Below are 16,999 nucleotides of genomic sequence, written 5' to 3' on the forward strand. Positions count from 1 at the left end.
ACACTGACCTTAATTGAGGCAAGTGAGGCCTGCAGTTCTTTAGACGTTGTCCTGGGGTCTTTTGTGCCCTCTCGGATGAGTCGTCTCTGCGCTCTTGGGGTAATTTTGGTCGGCCGGCCACTCCTGGGAAGGTTCACCACTGTTCCATGTTTTTGCCATTTGTGGATAATGGCTCTCACTGTGGTTTGCTGGAGTCCCAAAGCTTTAGAAATGGCTTTATAACCTTTACCAGACTGATAGATCTCAATTACTTCTGTTCTCATTTGTTCCTAAATTTCTTTGGATCTTGGCATGATGTCTAGCTTTTGAGGTGGTTTTGGTCTACTTCTCTGTGTCAGGCAGCTCCTATTTAAGCGATTTCTTGATTGAAACAGGTGTGGCAGTAATCAGGCCTGGGGTGGCTACGAAATTGAACTCAGGTGTGATACACCACAGTTAGGTTATTTTTAACAAGGGGCAATTACTTTTTCACACAGGGCCATGTAGGTTTGGATTTTTTCTCCCTAAATAATAAAAACCATCATTTAAAAACTGCATTTTGTGTTTACTTGTGTTATATTTGACTAATAGTTAAATATGTTTGATGATCAGAAACATTTTGTGTGACAAACATGCAAAAGAATAAGAAATCAGGAAGGGGGCAAATAGTTTTTCACACCACTGTAGATAAAAAACCAAGTTGCCAGCAATGTAACATAAAATAGTCCTGAGATTTTCAAATTTCATAAAGTTAAGTGAATAGAGTTTTACTGGGTTTAGGGGTCTGTTTATGTCAAGTCTTTTCTTATATTCCTGTATGTAAAGCACTTTGAGCTACATTTTTTGTATGAAAATGTGCTATATAAATAAATGTTGTTGTTGTTATAAATGCATTTATGCTACAATTTTCTTACTTCATCTAATAATTTAAAGGGTCCTTTGTAAAGAGCTTAGTGGAACAGTGCAGGCCATTGGATTATACTGAAGTCACAGTATCTCTGATATGGCATATTATTCTGCTGGAAGTTTTTATTTGAATAGACAAATGGCCATAAAGGGATATAAATCATCAGCAACAATTCTTAGGTACAATGTGGCAATCAAATTGTACTCTATTAATATTAAGGTGCCTAATATTTGCCAGGGAAACATTGACACAAGGCAGGATGGATCCATAGATCCCATGTTGTTTATGCTGAATATGACCTCACCATCTCCATGTAGCAGCAGAGACTGAGATTTATTATACCAGGTGACATTTTTCCAGCCTTAACTTGTCAAATTTTGGTAATCATGTGCCCACTGTAGCCTTATCTTCCTATTGATGGTTTGCTGCTGTAAATCACCATCTTCAAGGACTAACATACAGTAGATGCAAAGAGCTATTTCTTGAGTATAAATAGTCTTTTTGTTAAGCTGAACAAGTCATACGGTTTTCTTCTAGTTTCTCTCATTAACAAGAGGTTTGCCCACAATCCTGTCACACACTTAATGTTTTCCTTTTACTGCACCATGGTGCTCCTGATATCTTTTCAAAAGGATGAAGGTCCAAGTCTTTAGACTCATCGTGCTTCCTATTTTGCTATTTGGTTGCGAGACATGGATGCTATCCAGTGACCTGAGAACGTCTTCGGTACTCTGTCTCTTTGGAGAATCCTTGGGTACTGCTCGTTTGACTTTGTGTCAAATGAGCAGTTGCTCATGGAGTCCCAATTGAGGCACATTACCTGCATTGTGAGGGAGCGTCAGTTACAGCTCTGAATCTAAGGATCTGTCCTGGTATCTGGAAGGTTGCTGGTTTAAATCCTGTTACTTCTACTCCGTTGGACTTTTGAGCAAGGCCTTTAACTTGGAAATTGCTCCGGGAACACTGTACAATGGCTGACACTGCACTCTGCCCATCAAAGATCATGCAAAAAGACAGTTTCCCATCGGGGATTAATAGAGTGTACCAAAAAAGTGAAAAACATAGGAAGTTATCTACAATGTGTATATATATATATATATATATATATATATATATATATATATATATATATATATATATATATATATATATATATATATATATATATATGTATATGTATATGTATGTGTGTGTGCATATTTTATGAAAAATATGCAAGAACACAGTGATAATATTGAATCAGCAAGACCAAAGCTATTAAGAAATGTTCCTAGCATTTAGTGGAATCAATGCCTGGAAGTATTCAGTACAGTATATTCTGGAGGCCACAACTACCTGCATAATGTTGTGTAGATCCCCCTTGTGCCACCAAAACAGCACTGACGCATCAAGGCATAGACTCCAAAAGGCCTCCAAAGGTGTTCTGTGTTATGTGGCACCAAGATGTTAGCAGCAGATCCTTCGAATCCTGTTAGCTGCAAGGTGGGACCTCAATAGACTAGACTTGTTTTTCCAGCATATCCCACAGATGCTCATTCAGTTTGAGATCTAGGGAATGTGGAGGCCAAATAAACTCGAACTCTGTGTCATGTTTCCTCCATCCATACATCCATCCATCTATCCTCTTCCGCTTATCCGAGATCGGGTCGCGGGCAGCAGCTCGAGCAGAGATACTTTTCTCACTTTTTCTAGCTCTCCCGGGAAATCCTGAGGCATTCCCAGGCCAGCCGAGAGTCATAGTCCCTCCAGTATGTCCTGGGTCTTCCCCGGGGCCTCCTTCCGGTTAGACATGCCCGGAACACCTCACCAGGGAGGCGTCCAGGAGGCATCCTGATCAGATGCCCGAGCCACCTCATCTGACTCCTCTCGATGTGGAGGAGCAGCGGCTCTACTCTGAGCCCCTCCCAGATGACTGAGCTTCTCACCCTATCTTTAAGGGAAAGCCCAGACACCCTGCGAAAGAAACTCATTTCAGCCGCTTGTATTCGTGATCTCATTCTTTCGGTCACTACCCACAGCTCATGACCATAGGTGAGGGTAGGAACGTAGATCGACCGGTAAATTGAGAGCTTTGCCTTATGGCTCAGCTCCTTTTTCACCACGACAGACCAATGCAGAGCCGGCATCGCTGCAGACACTGCACCGATCCGCCTGTCGATCTCACACTCCATTCTTCCCTCTCTAATGAACAAGACCCCAAGATACCTGAACTCCTCCACTTGGGGCAGGATCTCGCTTCCAACCCTGAGAGGGCACTCCACCCTTTTCCGGCTAAGGACCATGGTCTCAGATTTGGAGGTGCCGATTCCCATCCCAGCCGCTTCACACTCAGCTGCGAACCGATCCAGAGAGAGCTGAAGATCATGGCTTTGATGAAGCAAACAGGACATCATCATCTGAAAAAAGCAGTGACCTAATCCTGAGTACACCAAACCGGACCCCCTCAACGCCCTGGCTGTGCCTAGAAATTCTGTCCATAAAAGTTATGAACAGAATCGGTGACAAAGGGGAGCCCTGGGGGAGTCCAACTCTCACTGGAAACGGGCTCGATTTACTGCCGGAAATGCGGACTAAGCACTGATACCGATTGTACAGGGACCGAACAGCCCTTATCAGGGGGTTCGGTACCCCATACTCTCAGAGTACTCCCCACAAGATTCCCCGAGGGACACGGTTTTAATCGCCTTTTCCAAGTCCACAAAACAGTTGTAGACTGGTTGGGCAAACTACCATGCACCCTCCAGGACCCTGCTAAGGGTGTGGAGCTAGTCCACTGTTCCACGACCAGGACAAAAACCACACTGTTCCTCCTGAATCCGAGGTTTGACTAACTGATGGACCCTCCTCTCCAGGACCCCCGAATAGACATTTCCAGGGAGGCTGAGGAGTGTGATCCCTCTGTGGTTGGAACACACCCTCCGGTCCCCCTTCTTAAAGAGGGGGACCACCATCCCAGTCTGCCAAACCAGAGGCACTGTCCCTGATGTCCATGCGATTTTGCAGAGGTGTTTCCTGTTTCCTAAAGGGTGTAAATGATCTACAATAATCTTTAGGTAGGAGGTATGTGGAAAAGAAAACATCCACATGAATGCCAGGACCCAAACTTTCCCAGCACAATATTGACCAGAACATCACACTGCCTCCACCAGTCTGCCTTCTTTCCATAGTGCATTTTCCTGCAATCTCTTCCCCAGGTACATGACACACACGCAGCAGTCGATATGATACGATCTAAAAGAAAACGTGAATGATCAGACCAGGCCACCTTCTTCTATTGCTCAAAGGTCCAGTTCAGATACTCACATGCTCACTGTAGGCACTTTTGGCGGTGAACAGAGGTCAGTATGGGCACTCTTGACTGGTCAGTGGCTACACAGCCCTATACACTCTATGTACAGCCCTATACACAGCAAGCTACGACACACTGTGCGTTCCGATACCTTTCTTTCATGGCCAGCATTATGTCCTTACACTTGCTCATTTTTCCTGCTCCCAACACATCACCTTCAAGAACTTACAGTACTATTCACTTGCTGCCTAATATATCCCACCCCTTGGCAGGTGCCACTGTAACAAGATGATCAATGTTACTAACTTCACCTGTCAGTGATTTTAATGCTGTTGTTGAGTGGTGTACATGTACTGTATGTATATACATGTGTATATATTATATACCCATACACACACACACATACACATGCACAAAGTGCCTTCCATAATGTTTGGAACAAAGACACATTTTTTCTTTATTTACCACTCTGATCCACAATTTAAAATTACAAATTAAACAATTCTGACTTGATTAAAGTGTGCACTGTTGACTTTAACTTAAAGAGTATTTGCATACATTTTGTTCACAACATGTGGAAATTACAAAACTTTTTCTATCTGGTCCCCCCATTTCAGGGCACAATAATAGTAGGGACATAGCAATGGCAGGTAGATTAAAGCGGTCATATTTAGTATGTTGATGCATATTCGTTGCATTCAATGGCTGCTTGAGGTTTGCAATTCACAGACATCACCAGGTGCTGAATATCTTCGGTGGTGATGCTCTGCCAAGCCTCTAATGAAGTTAAGGTCCTGCTTGCTTTGGGGTTTGTCCCCTTAATTTTCTTCTTCAGCAAACAGATAGCACCCTTAATTGGATTTAAATTGTGTGACTGGTTTGGACATTGAAGAATTTTCAATTTTTTAGCTTCAAAAACTACTGTGTTGCTTTAGGCCAGGTTTATACTTCACGCGACGCGACGCATGCTCCAGCGGACGCTACTTGCGCACATACTTTGCGTAAATCTGGAGGAATCCAGCAGGTGGCAGTGTGAGATATCATCATGGTGAGAACAGGTTCGGCTTCTCTTTGTTATGAATTGCCTGAAACATCCATTAAATTCCAATGACACCTTACCGCAATATCTCTGAAAAGGATGTTTAATGATTAAATCCATCAATCCAAGGATGTGTCCATTCCAGCAAGCATTGGGCACGAGGCAGAAACAATCCCTGGATTGGACCTCAGCTCATCACAAGGTGAAAACAAGCACACCATGTCACCCTCATGTGTGTAATTATTAACAGTATTCATTATTTAAACGAAATTAACGATTTATCTGTAAAACGTAACATACATATTTTAATGCATTTCATCATGAAAGTGATATCAAGTATAAATCTAAAGATTCACAATTTTCAGAGAGTTGGGATACCATACATTTAATGTATTCTGTGTGGTAATCAATTGCTGCTTGCCGCTGCTGTCCGGTCCAAGAAGCTCATAGCGATTAAAAACTGGGGTGACGTTTACGACAGTCTGCTTTAATGATAAACTAAACTACGAGGTTAAAGTGGACATTTCGAGATTAAAGCCGAAATTTCCACTTTAATCAGAAAATACACGTTTTCACCATGTCCTTATTTTTTTTCTCTCTCTGTGGCTCCAATATAGCGCCGTAAATTATGTTGCTGTTGTGAAGTTGCAAATAAAAGACAGCACAAAAGGTGGTATGTGGGAATTTTAAAATGTATCATGTCATTACAATCGGGAATATGCAACATTTTAATATAAAAGCACCACGAATGCATTTGTATGTCAGCATTTTGCTTCACTACATCGAACCATTCATCAAACATCGAAGCGCGCACATTGATCCCGTAGGATCGGCATAGAGGCTTTCTGTCATATGGAGACAGTAAACAGAGACTCTGACGTCACATTCCGACTTTTATCATACTGCGCCCCCCAACTTTTTGCTGGTACTGCAACTCGCGCATGCGTCTCGTTAATTTCTGAGGACCTGCTCAGAGGACACATCAAATGAACATTGCAAACGCGTGATGGCCATGATGCATGCGTGCCCGCGTTCTGAGCATAAAGTATAAACAAGCCCTTATAGAAGTATGTGTGGGATCATTATTTGGAAGCCATCCAATGGGTTTGGAGGCATTTACTGGAACTTGAGCAAAAGACATTTGTAAACACCTCCGAATTCACTGCACAACTGCCATCAGCAGTTACATCATCAATGAAGAAAAGTGTACCAGTACCTGTGGCAGCCACAGATACATGCCCAAGCCTCTGTAACCAGGTTTAACAGATGAGGTGGTATGCTTTGGATAATGAGCTGTTCCACGCCTTCTCCATACTTTTTCTTGCCATCATTCTGGTAGAGGTTGATGTTGGTTTCATCTGTCCACAAAACCCATTATCCAGAATTCTGCAGGTCCTTTTAAATACTTTTCTGCAAACTGTAATCTGCCATCCTGTTTTCTGTGGCTAATTAGTTATTTGTATCTTGCAGTGTAGCTTCTGTATTTCATGAAGTCTCCTGTGGATAGTAGTCTCTGACACATACACATCTGCCTCCTGAAGACTACTTCTGACCTGTCAGATAGGCATTTGAAGCTTTTTCATTACCATGGGGGGGGGGGTTCTTCTATCATCAGCAGTTGAGGGTCTTTTTTTGGACTACCAGTCCCTATGTGATTAATGAGCTCACCAGTGCGTTCTTTCTTCTTAATGATATTCTAGACAGTTGACTTACGTAATCCTAAGATTTTACCAATATCTCTAAAGATTTGATTCTTGTTTTTCTGCCTCATAATGGCTTCTTTGACTTTTATTGGCACAGCTCTTGTCCTCATGTAGAACAATAGCGACTACAGACTCTAAAGGCACTGTAAGTAGAAGCAAGACTAGGTCAATTACACCTGCACTAATGAAGCAATGAAACATACCTGTGTAATCACAAACACCTGTGACACCAATTGTCCCAAATATAATGGTGCTCTGAAATGAGTAGGGGAGTTGGGGGATGGTGGGGCACATGGTGTTTTAATTTCTACATGGTGTGACTGAAATGTATGCAAATACCCTTAAATTTAAGTCTCCAATGTGCACTTTAATTACCTCTGAATTGCTTGATTTGTAATTTTAAACAGAAACAGTCACAGGGTAGGAAAGGACAAGGAATGTGATGCGCACTCTGATAAAACAATGAAAGATTTAAAAAAAAACACAACACCAATTGGCAAGGGCTGAGGTGCTTCTATTGTTAATGGCAGACATTATTAAGGAAAAAACTGAGCAACCACAAATCAACATGCATATTAGTGAAAGGTTAACAAGGGTTTAGACATAGAAGACTATGTTTCACTCATTTTTTGGAGAAGCAACAAAACCATACAATTATAGGGATGCTTATCACAATACTTACCTTGATCTTCAAAACGGTTTTGATAAGGTCCAACATTAGAGGTTTATGAACAAACTAAAAGAAGTGAAATTTCAACACAAAGTTTGTAGATGGGTGCAAAGCTGCCTTAAACACAGGAACAAAATTATGATGTGAGGTTTCTTCTGAAATAGGTGGAGTTAAAAGCAGTGTCCCTCAGGGTAAAATGCTGGTGTTGCAGCTCTTTTTAATATACATAAATTACCTTAATCAGAATATAAATAAAAAGTTGGTTAGGTTTGCAAGTGACATCAATCCAGATGGAATGGCAGATGCTGATATGGACAAATTTGTTATTACTCATCCATGAATAAAGAGGAACTCACAACTGTCTCTGAAATAACATGAAACTGACAAAAGTAATTGGCATCTATCATTGCTTATTCTGTATTTAAAAAAGATCAGACTTTGCTTTAGAGTTTTAATTCAACATAATATTTCAAATAACAACACAAATGAAAATGTCATGGACTAAAATGATTGATCTCTTAACCTAATATTTTGTTTCACAACCTTTAGAGGCAATCACTGTAAATGAGCAATTCCTGTAGCTCTCATTGAATCATGTTCAATTCAATGTGTTGTCCTAAAGATGTCAAGCCTTATGAATACATTATAAACCACCACTGATTAATAATTATGTTACAAATGTTACAATATCTTCACATGTGGGAATTTTTGTTATGATGCAATTAAGAAACAGTAATATTTTCCCAAAGTGAGTTGGCAATATTAGTACAGACTACTGCATTAATAACATGTTTTAACTTCGACTACTGGGGAAGAGTTTAGAACCTTTTAACACTAAGCTCCTGCATAACTAGACACATAGAAGCCTTATGTACTCTATTAAGGTGTATTTTTATAATTAAAACTGCAGACCACAGGTGTTAACTGTTAATTTTTTATTAACACAATTAAATCCTGTAGGCTTACTGTTTAGTGACCATAAAAATACAAAAATAAAATTTCCTTAAAATACATACCTTAGCCAGCTACACATAAATACAGCAATCTTAATTTCCTGTAGTGGCTGAATCAAAGTCCTGGTCTAAATTCAATTGGGAATTTGTGGCTGGACTTAAAAAAGGTTGTTCATTCACAATCCCCAAACAAGCGAACACAGTTTAAGGTGTTTTGCAAAGAAAAATGGAGGAACACCTGCAGTGTTAAAATGTGCAAAGCTAATAGAGACCTATCTAGATATGCTCACATTGTAATTGCTGCCAAAGGTGCATTAACTAAATACTGAATTGAAGGGAGTGAAAATTTATACAATCGATTATTTTGTGTTTTATATTTGTTATTAATTTAGACCACTTTAAAGATGTGTTTCCTTCTTAAATTTAACTGTGTTTTTCTGTTGATCAGTGTCAAAAAAGCCAAACTCTGATTCAATGTTATAACACAATAAAATGTAAATACTTTTTATAGGCAGTGTATGTATACAAATGCCATAAAGCAGACATGTTTAGAAAGTAATGTCATAAATAGGTTTTATTAATCATTAAGCTTCCTTCAAAGTGCAGTAAACAGGTAAAAAACAAAATCAACATTTTGTGAACATCCTTCACTTTCGAAACATCAGCAGTTCTCTTAGATATATTTGCAGTCAGTTTTTGAAGGTACTCATGTGCTAAGTTGTTCTAAGACTCTTGGAGCTTGTCACAGTTCCACAGCAGACTTTGCTGACTTACTCGCTTTCTTGCTCTGTGCAAGTAATCCCAAACTAGCTTAATGATGATAAGATAAGAGTACTGTGGGGGCAATACCATCTGTTGCAGTACTCTATTTTTCTATTTTTTTAAGAACAATTTAGAGGATAACAGGCCATTTAGGCAAACAAAGCTTGCAAGTCTTGTCCACTTAATTCTTCTAAGAAAACATCAAGTCTAGTTTTGAAAGTGCCTAAAGTCATACTGTCTATACTATTTGTTAGCTTATTCCAAGTGTCTACAGTTCTCTGTGTAAAGAAAAACTTCCCAATGTTTATGCGAAACTTACCCTTAACAAGTTTCCAACTGTGTCCCTGTGTTCTTGATGAACTTAAAGTGTCTTAATCCACTGTACTAATTCCTTTTATATAATAATAATTTTAAACACTTCAATCATGTCTTCTCTTAATCTTATTTTGCTTAAATTAAAAAGGCTCAGCTCATTTAATCTTTCCTCATAATTCAAACCCTGTAGTCGCTCTTCTCTGGACCTTTTCTAGCATTGCTATGTCCTTTTTGTAGCCTGGAGACCAAATCTGCACACAGTAATCAAGATGAGGCCTCACCAGTGCATTATAAAGCTAGAGGTTGCACTCTACATATTCTGTTAGCCTTCTTAATTTTGCAGTAGATAGTTTTTTGTTTTATGATTTTGGCCAGGTTTGGGTAGGACCCTATGATTTCTGCAATGCGGAAAACACAGATGGAATCACTGAATCAATGCATCAAAAAGGATTTCAGCTTTAAAAATGGAAATTTGCAGAATTTAGAGACTGAAGTGGTGACTGTTACAAAACTTCCCAATAAATTAAACAATTGAATAATCTGTAGTTCTATCATTCAGTTTCTTTGTAGAAATGCAGTCATGCCTCCATCTGTTTGTGTGCGTGTTTCCTGTATGTTTTCTTGTTAAAGGCACGCAAATTAGGTAGCTGCATGAAGACAGAAATGTCAAAGCAAGCAGTTATCAGATACCCTAACTACGTCGAAAAAACAAAAAAAACACAAGCTTAACTGTGAAACTGAGGGCACAATAATATCCCAGTGACTTTTATGAATCTGAACAATAACTTTTCTGCAAGTTTTGCCTGCATACCACAAACAGGACATGAAAAGATACTTGCAATGATAACGTCAAATCTAAAAGCCAAGAACATCTCAAGAACAAGGAGAAAGATCAAAAAGTGTTCCCCTTTAGATAGCAATAAAGGAAACAACAAAATCATCAGACTTTGTGTGTGGAGTCAGAAATACTGCTTAAAAAAATTATGACACGCCCTTTCTTTATTAAGCATCATAAACTGGGAGGCGTGCTGCCAGAAAACAAGAGCAGTCTTCCTTAAACTCATTTGCCCTGTGCCTTTGAACAACATACGGACGCCTTTATTCGAAAGATTCGTGGCAACAACATTTATGTTGTAGTTGATGAAACCACTGATAGCCGAGACCACAGCATTCTCAACATGGTGATAGGGGAGCAACCATTTGGTTGAATGGTAATTCTTTTATGTAGTCAGTTCTATTGTAATGGGATGTATTTACTGTAAATCATTTAAATGATTAAATTGTAATTAACCGGTACTAACAGACTTTCCCGTAGAAAAATGTTATTAGTGAACGGCACTGGTTGTTAAAGGGTTCCCTTTTAAAAATTAACGATGATGTTTCTGGATTTAATAAATGCTTTGCATCGCAGTGATGAGGAACGCAAGGTCCACATTTGACTCTTCCGTTATAAACTCAGCACCTACAAACCTGGCAGAAGAGCAGGCTTCTCCTCAGATGCAACAAGCCCTTAATAGCGGGTCTCTCTTTTTTTCTGTTTAATTCCCGGATTTAGTGTCTTTCAGATTAGTTAGCTTCTGCTTTGTAATTAATTATTTTAAGATATGCAGTAGATGAAGCTACAGATGTAAAATGATGCACATTTTCAATCTGTAAACATTTAAGGTTTAAGAATCAATAGAAATTAATTTACATAATTACAATTAAAGGTTCTGAAGACCACTACTTTTTGATGTTATCTTTATGGACAGCTACAACTTTTCCACCTTTTCACAAGTAGTACTTCAGTCCCTTCACAATAACCAGCTGAATCCTAATGGCATTTTAGAAGCAATTACAGATAATGCATCATACTGTCTGAGTGTACTCCAGGAAGTTTTAAAAGGGGTATGCCTAACAGTACACATTCAATTTGCCTCTGTCATGTCATCAGTTTGGTGGGAGAGACCTGGTAGCACTATAAATACTTCACTGAGGTTGTATCACTAGTGATGTGGGCAAAGTCTGCCTTCTTCAAGAAGCCTAACAGGAAAAGGAGATAGATTACCTTCTTGTTACTGAAAGAGATTGTGCCGACCAAGGCATAACCCCACAAGTTCCCCAACCCCCAAGGTAAGAAACACCGGGTGGAAGAGGTGGTTTGAATCAGTACGGTACTGTGCTGAACATAGTCACCTCTATAAAGAGTTCTTTCTGGCTGAGAACACATCAGCTCAGGCTGTAAAAAATATCCCAGCCCCTAAAAGTGAAGTTAACCTTCATCTCAGAAGGATGCGTCAAACTAGTAACAGCTCTTACCATTTTGGACAACACTCAATGTCTACTGCAATTTCAGAATACAGCATCATGGAGGATCTGGGCACCTACCTGATGAATGGAACTGCAAAATAAGGTTCATTTGTGCTAGTGTGCTGTTTCATTAAAAGGAACGTAAAGTGCCATTTCATTATTGTTTTTTTTGTTGCAGCTGTTGCTACTTTCTTAAAGTAAAAAAAAAAAGTAAAAACCCAAAAATTCAAATCAAGGAAAAATAAAATGGTGAAAACCGAAAATCAAAACAAATAAATAAATAAAATGGAATTTGTGAAAAAATAAAACGGATTCCATAGGGCCCTATTTGGGGTTATTGTAATGTTGTTAACAAAGTTACAATTGATCAGACACACATAATTATCAGCAATTAGGAGGCTATCAATACTGATCAAATCACAAACTCCAAAAAAAACAACAAACTTCCAGGAAACCAGTACCATGCTTCACAGTTCCTTGCAGACATTCACCCATGTACTACTCTCCAGCTCTTCTATGAACAAACTTCCTTTTATTAGAGCCAGAAACGTCAAATTGTGACACAACCTGATCAACCGTTACCATTCTTTTTGTACTCCACTTTTTCTGTTTTCATGCACAGGTAAATAGTTAGGATGTATTTCCATCTCGGAGGAATTTTTTTTTTTGGTAGCAACACTTCTATCAAGATCACTTCTGATAAGATTTATCTGGACTACAGAAGGGTGATCCTGAGTTCCAGTGCTTTCTGCCAGTTCTGAGCTGAGAGCAATGCTGAACATCTTCCGATGTGAAAGGAAAGTAAGCTTGATGCATTTCTCATTTACTGCACACAAGTTCTGTGTCCAGCCTCCATATTTCCACCCCTCATTGCAAATTTGTTTGTTTTCCTGCACAACACATCTGCTGCAAAACTTCTGCTTGAAACAGATGCAAGTTGACCATCTTGTCTCTTGTTGCTATGCTCACTTTGATCATGGTATAAGAAATTAAGCCATCACATCTGATGTGACTTCATCTTATTATGTATGGTTGTCCCTTGACCAATTTTAATCTCTATGCAGCGGTTTCTATTTTTATTAATAGTGTTAATTCAAGCTACACTTTGTCATTGATCATTACTCTGTTTGTTGTATTTACTTAATCAATCACTAAGCTTCATGCTTATAAGGATATAATGTATTTTAACTGGAAAGTGGTTTATTATTATGTTAGATTCTTTCTTTAAGGAAAGTTAATTTTTTTAGTCTATTGCTTTATTTTTAGCAAAAGGAATGTTAGGAACCATAATGTACTGTACACTCTTTTCTACTGACATACTAATACTGATAACATAAAATAACCATCTATGACAAATATTTTTGTGAACTAGCACAGTGTACACAATTCATTGCAATTCATATCTAAAACCTCACACAAAAAAATGTAAATGATATATTTCTACCTGGCTTCTACAAACAAGTCACTTAAGTAAATATGCTACTTATGATAAATATTATGAAACAATAGCACAAAGAGTCTCAATTATGAGGAAAGTCTAATTGTGGCATAATAAAATAATTGAAGTAGCCCCATTAAAATTCTAACATTTAAAATCTTTGGGAACTCACAGTTATGAGTAAAAATATATTACTGGTTTACATACAGTAAATGGGAAAGGGGAAGCAATATCACCACATAACAATTAAACAATCAGGACACATTTTAAAGACAAACACCTAAAGCTGCTAAAACTTTTTCTTCTTTAAGTTTGGGCTTCCCTGGGTTTATTCTGGAGTGGAATAAGAAGATAGAAATAAAACGCCATCATACAGCTAAGAGTGTGGTATACTCTCATGTGTGCACAAAATTAAATTCACTAAACATCCATCCATCCATCCATCCATTTTCCAACCTGTTGAATCTGAACAGAGGGTCACGGGGTCTGCTGGAGCCAATCCCAGCCAACACTGGGCACAAGGCAGGAACTAATCCCGGGCAGGGCGCCAACCCACCGCAGGACACACACACCAAGCACACACTTGGGACAATTTAGAATAATAAAGTTTATTTAATAATTGTCAAGTCCCATGCCTTCACCACATTCTTGAATAAGAATTACATTTTGTATAAACATAATGAATAAATGTTCATTGTTACAATGAATGGCATGTAAACATTTGTTAAAAAAACTTATTCTGACCTATTGAAACCAATTAGTAAAAACTTAATTATGTTATGGATATCTACCATGCTTCAAAAATATCTATTCCTTCTGCATGCCCTGAATATACACCCTCTTGTAATGAAAATTCCTCAGTTAATTTTTATTAATAATTGCTACAAAGGTTATGGGAGGTATTTTCTGCAAAAATGAAAAGGAAAAATATAAAATAAAAATGAGACGCAGGTAGCGCCAGTGCTTATTTGCGTTTTACTTTTCATTTATGCAGCTTCATTGCAAATTTGGTTATTTTCTTTTAATTTTTGCAGCATTCTTGCGCACAGACTTTGAAAATGAATTGCAAATGGGGATATTTAAATTTAATTTCTGCAGCATTTTTTCGTGCAGACTTTGTAAATGAAATTGGAAAAGAGAGCTTGCATTTTCATTTTTGCAGAAAATACCTCCCATACAAAGGGGGTTAAGTGCTGTTAATCTGTTACTTTGCTGAAGCTATCATTCAGTCCACTGCCTCTTAGTAGGTGGAGAGTCACACTCACCGCTGCAACACGATGCTGACCGGCAGTACCAGAACTTATTCATACTTTTGGCTTAGCGACAACAGAGAAAGGGAACGTCTTTAACGAGAAACTGCTTCACCACACTAAACTTCATTCAAGAGCCTGAGAAGAGCTGTGATGTCCGATTTTCATCTACTTTGTTTTTTGCGGGTGGCCAGGAGAATCTACTGGACTGCTGTCTGTACATGCATAGAAAGTTTTCTTAGGCAGGACCAGCTAACAATGTCTAATTGTTGAGTAAGGAAATCCAAAGCTGGAGCTGAACAATTTCCAATAAAACTGACAATCCTGTATTTAGGAAGGTTCATGTCCAAAAGATTGTATTACACTCGAAATAATATTATAATGAAGTAGAAAAACATGCCGGCATGGTTTACTACTCCAGGCAAAATGAGCTACCTGCCTCTGCATGCTGAAGAAACGTGTATGAAAAAAACAACTTAAAACACTGACAGCCCCCTCGCTTTGTCGACACACAATTCTGGGACAGTTTGAAAGTGGATATGTGCTCTGTTTAGATTTCGACTGAGTGTTTACTTAAAACACAACCAACAAAACGAGCTTTCACTCGTAAAGGTGTCGACATTGAACCGATCGTAAAAGAGCCGTCCAAATATATTAATCATCTTCGCTTACCTGCTTAACGGCGACGGGAATTTCTAATCTAGTGTACATGAAAGCCTTCTGCATTAGAACATTATCACCTTCCCCCACAGCGCCTCCCTGGCTTTGATAGAAACTTGAATCCTCGAAGTTCTTTACCAATCACACATCGACGTAGCGCCTACGCCTCCAAGCATGTCGAACGTGCCGCTATGTAATAACAGTGCGACGGCTAATCGCGAGAGCTCAATCTCGGGCACTCTCTCTCTCTAGCTACGTGTTTGATCGGCTTAAATTATTTCTTATCGTTTTATCACAGAATATATGTAATAAACTTTGCTGTCATTTGAATGGATATCTTCAAACTATGTCCAGAATAGAGCATGCTTTTACTGATGTTTTGTAATCAGTTATTAAAAATTGTTTCCGTCATTTATTCCATTTTCCAAAAGTAACACGTCCTCTCGGATCAAAAAAGGGAAAACGTTTGCGGTGAGATCCAACGAGCGTCTTTTCCATTTATTTTTTGTAATTATTTCCCTTGGATATTGAAAAACGCATTTTTTCTCAACTGAAGATGTATTCATAGCTGTATCAGTCACCTCACATACAGTAATATTCGTGTAAAGGTATACATTTACTTTGGGTCTCTCTAAAAATTAAAAGGTTAGTAAGTGACATCACATTAGCCTAATTTGAGTGTAGATATGTCCACGCATGTGCCTTTCAAAACCCTTGAGATTTGGTTCCTGCCATATTCCAAATGCAGCTAGGGTAGACCCCAGCTTCCCACAGGGCAGAATTGAATAAACATTGTTTCAGGAAATCGTCGGATAGAAATTTTAATATTTCGTTTTCAGTAAAATACGTGTTCCAAAGTACTGTTTCCAGAAAACAAATATATTGTAGTTACACAAAAATACATGTATTTTTTTAGATTTTTAAATTATTTTAATGATGTTGAGGATTGCTTAGTTATGGCCAGATAATTAGATAGATACTTTTGTTGCCGCTTTGCGTAAGGTGAAGTCAGGCACGGGTAAGACGCGTGTCAAAGAAATCACTCAGTCCAAAAGTTCGTTTTAAAAATATTTAGTGAAAGTTAAAGGCAAATAATCCATACAAGAATAAAAAGAAAAATAGTTACACACAAAGGATAAAGGCAAAAAAAGGGGAAAAATGTATCTTCTATAAACTTAGTTTTTCTTATGAAGCTTTGGTTACTTCTGTACTTAAAGGTTATTTACTTCTTCTTCTGTATGCTTTAAACATACGGTTCAAAACTTAGATCTTTTAATTTACGAGTTACTTTACACTCAAAAGACCCTTAGGCCGTTGGCACTTAGATATGCGCCAAGCTCAGTTCTATGCGTAAGCACGAACGCGAGCATAAAAAGAATTCTTTCAAGGACATGGTTAAAAAACCGTATGCCTCTATACCTTACACAAGGTAAGGCAAAACACTTACTAAAGAACATTGTTTACTCAAAAACTGTTAAGAAATGACAGGAAAATACCAACTCAATTCTATTCATGGGGGTTTTAGGAACCTCCCATATTTTATGCATTATCATCTAGTAAATATTCATACATTTTATAGAACTAGGAAAATGGCTCTTACAACTTTATTAATCCCAAGGGGTAATTCACATAATCCAACAGCAGTATACTGATACAAAAAAAAAACAATATTAAATTAAAGAGTAATAAAAAATGCATGTAAAAACAGACAATAACTTTGAGTAATGTTAGCATTTACTCTCCCG

General features: G+C 38.3%; 1 protein-coding gene across 2 annotated transcripts in view; it reads right to left on the minus strand.

Annotated features, from left to right (window-relative positions):
- The window catches only part of aass (aminoadipate-semialdehyde synthase), a 109,814-nt gene extending 94,459 nt beyond the window's left edge, over window positions 1–15,355 (minus strand). Inside the window, exons 1-2 of one of the 2 annotated variants that reach the window (XM_039761126.1) lie at window positions 15,267–15,349; window positions 7,600–7,822 (exon numbers count right to left, since the gene is read on the minus strand). The gene's annotated coding sequence lies outside the window, so the exon portion shown is untranslated. Of the gene's footprint in view, window positions 1–7,599; window positions 7,823–15,266 lie in introns of both variants that reach the window. The other variant, XM_039761125.1, reaches the window with a different exon arrangement.
- Window positions 15,356–16,999: the final 1,644 nt, after the last annotated feature.

This window comes from Polypterus senegalus, chromosome 8 (genome assembly GCF_016835505.1).
Source record: "Polypterus senegalus isolate Bchr_013 chromosome 8, ASM1683550v1, whole genome shotgun sequence".
NCBI lineage: Eukaryota > Metazoa > Chordata > Cladistia > Polypteriformes > Polypteridae > Polypterus > Polypterus senegalus.